Source organism: Bos taurus, chromosome 2 (genome assembly GCF_002263795.3).
Source record: "Bos taurus isolate L1 Dominette 01449 registration number 42190680 breed Hereford chromosome 2, ARS-UCD2.0, whole genome shotgun sequence".
NCBI classification, from domain to species: domain Eukaryota; kingdom Metazoa; phylum Chordata; class Mammalia; order Artiodactyla; family Bovidae; genus Bos; species Bos taurus.
The window spans coordinates 107,642,630-107,646,305 of record NC_037329.1 but is presented as its reverse complement, the minus strand read 5'-3'; positions in this window follow the sequence as shown (position 1 = coordinate 107,646,305).

Sequence of the window (3,676 nt, the reverse complement as noted above, 5' to 3'; positions counted from 1 at the left end):
CACCAGCCTTCCCTCTGGACACTGAGTCACTGTGCCCTTCCTCCCTGTGTCCCCTGGGACTCCCCTGGCTTCAGGTATCTTCACAGCCTGCTGAATGTCTGCTATTGAAAGGCCACATTTTTCCAGGGAAAACTCTGAGCTATATTGCTGATATTAAAAGTAGTAATTGGGACCCATATCCCCTCTTTTGCCAGAAGATACAGCTCCAGGCCCACACCTGGGCTGACTCACATGACCTTGTCACTAAAATGTGGAGAGAACACCCAGAATCAAAAGGATTCCAATCAAAAACTCAGCTTTTCTCCTTGTTTCCCCAGCCCAGCACCCCAACCTGGCCTGGCCTGGGTCTCTCTGTCCTGGCCTGGCCCCTGGCAGCAAGTGGCCCCTTGCGAGCTGTTTCCTGCCAGCTCCACTGAGGGACCTGACCCCAGTTGAGCATTCATTTATCCAAAGTGTCTGCGGCTGGCCACACTGGTAAAGAGAATGGGCAGAGTCCCAGCCTTCAAGGAGGTTACATTTCAGGGACACTGCAAACTGATAAACTAACCAATAAAATAATTTTGAATTTTGCTGGATAGTTTGGAGAATATAAAAAGGAGACTAAAAGAAAGAATAAGATGTGCAGTATGGCTCACTCTCAATGAGGGTGCCAGGACAGGCATACCAGAGTTGGTGAGGTTTAAGTTAGAGGAGTTGGCTGGTGCCTGCAGTGGTACTGGAAGGGAACAGAGCCTTCTCGGATGGGGCACAGCACCCTTGGGCAATTCTCAGGTGGGAAAGGACAAAGGGGACAGCATGTTTAAGGCCTGGAACCTGGTGAATGAGGGGGAGAAAAACTTGAGGTGAGTTTGGGGGACAGGCAGGTATGCAACAGATATCAGTTCAGTTCAGTTGCTCAGTCGTGTCTGACTCTTTGCAACCCCATGGACTGTAGAATGCCAGGCCTCCTGCAGCACACCAGGCCTCGCAGAGTTTACTCAAACTCGTGCAACAGGTATGGTTACATTCTAAATCATCTGTCAGAATTCAGAGTCCAGTTATCTGGATTCAAAATTCCTAAATACCTCAGGGTTGGGTTTTTTTTCAACATCTTTCAAAAACAACCAAATTGTTTTTTCAGACTCTTCAAAATTTCTCAAACCATGGTCATGTCAACACAACTCACCAGGATAGAATAAAATTGGGACAATACATTGAAGAATTACATGAAAAGTCTCTGAAACTAGAATTTTACTGTGTTTTCAGTTTCTTTTAATTAAGAGATAAAGCATACCTACTTATGTCATTTCAGTATCTTTTCTTGCTAATTTCAACTTTTTAATTAAGAGATCTTCACAGATTCCTCAATCTAGGTTGGGGTATGGGGAGGATACAGGGGAAGTGAGACAGGAAAGAGCCATTTTATACAATTTTTTAAATTGACATGTGGATCTTTCTTTTTCCTCCTAAGTAGTGGAACTACCAGTAGCGCTACTGGTTAAAGAACCTGCCTGCCAATTCAGGAAACATGATGAGACACAGGTTCCATCCCTGCGTTGGGAAGATCCTCTGGAGAAGGGCATGGCAACCCATTCCATTATTCTTGCCTGGAGAATCCCATGGATAGAGAAGCCTGGTGGGCTGCAGTCCAGGGGGTCACAAAGAGTCAGACACAACTAAAGTGACTTAGCATGCAGTGTTGCTTAAAACTCCTGCTCTCCAGTTCCCAGCACCTATTTCTGTTCTAATGGGGGGAGAACCCACTTCTATCCATGACTTCTCTCGATGGAGGTATTTTTGCTTCTGTGCTGAACTTTATTTGTCCCCAAAGTTAGAACCCGCCCTGGCAAGTGTGGATGTAAACAGAGTCTGGCATGAATGGGGAGCTGTTTTCTGCCACAAGGAAGGGAGGGTCACACTGCTAATTCAAGCACGTGTTATTGGGAAGTATGACAACATCTTCCCGCACAAAGTCTTCCTTATTCGGGGCTGTTTGTGAATAAAACACATATTGAATCATTTTGAGTGCTGCTTTTAATATCCTGCTTCCCGGTAAGAACACCTCCAACTACTGGGCTTCAGGAAGCTGTCTTTGTGGATTTCCAAAAGTAACTTGAGTCCGAACACCCAGAGGAAGGAAGAAAGGCTCACGCTGCAGAAGGCACAGTTCTCTCCTGAGTTGCTGGGATTAACAACACTCAGATGGCCTTTTTATTCTTATCCTGAAAAATAATTCCACAAACAAGTCTTTTTGAAACAATCCACTTTGCAAACACATAACGAGGTCTTAGGAGGTTTGCATCCTTGCCAGGAATCATGAGAAAACAAAGAGCAAGACATAATAAATGGTCTTCAGAATGTTTACTGCTCAAAGGTTTATTGAGAGGTTCTTACCAACCAATGTGGGGGGGGAGGAGTGGATGAGGGGGATCTCAGTGGCAAGGCTGTGAAGCAGCAGTACACAGCTCCCTGGGAGTGATACAAGATGCTGTGGAATTAAAGAAGAAAAATAGCGCACCCCTCTGTGCAAATCAAGCATATAGCTTCACAGAGAAATTGTCTCTACATTCTCTTCTGTTTCTTAGGTCTCAGTGCTGAGGAAGGTTCTGAGAGAGACTAGGCTTTCCCAGGGTCACCCTTGCTTGCCACTTAAATAACAAGAAAACATCACTGAGTTTGCACAGTACAAAAATGTCAGGATCCTGAAATCTTAAAAAAAAAAAAAATACTAGCACTGTAAAATCTCAAGATGAGCATGACAAGCGATTGAACCCAAATAAGGTATAGCAGATTTTTAGCCCTGTCTTTTGCCTTACCCTCCACTAAGAATTCCTTTGTGAAGTTGGATGCCATATGTGAGCAGGAGAAACAGTTCAAAGTTTCAGTGAGGCTTCTCATTTTCTCCCATATGTAATCTGGGGCTCCAGATCCAAGGTTTAGTAATGCCAACTGGAAACACACACACACAATGTAACAGCCATGAGTAGAATTTTACTCAGTGTCTTGCTGAAGACTATAGCCTGGGAAATAACCTCTCTGATAGCTCTGAGGAACGGCTTCAAAGGATTGAGAGAGGAACCTATATACATGATTTCATTTTGCTGGGAAATACATTTAGTCAAGTGCATATCTCAGTAAAATATTACTGCTAATCACAAAAAATAAATATCTCAGGTTAACTGACTTTAATGCTTATCTATATATGGGGGATGCAAGAATCTGGGATCATTGAAATTCTTCCTTAGATATGTATCTTAACTATCTAGGGGTTCCTATATCTAAAATACAGAATGCTTCATCCTGAATTCCTTCCAGGGTGTACTGTAGGTCAGCAATTGAAGTGGCTTATGACTTGATCCTTGTAGAACTGGAATGGTGAGCAACAATTTTTTGTTTGTAGTAAGAAAGTACATAAAATAGACCAGCATTTATGGCCTATGGGGAAATGTATTCTTTTCAACAAAACAGGGCCCCTGAGAGTTACTTTTAGGCCAAGAATATCACACATGTTGCAGACACCTGGATAACTTCCCCATTCCATACCCCAAGCAGACCTCACAAATCAATCATAATCTCATTCTCACCAAGCCCAAATGCTGCCCCAGAATCCCTTTCAACATCAGACTCCAGGTACTCTCCACCAATTGACAGGAGATTAAACAGATTAACAGATTAAACAGAGAGTCACAACAGATTA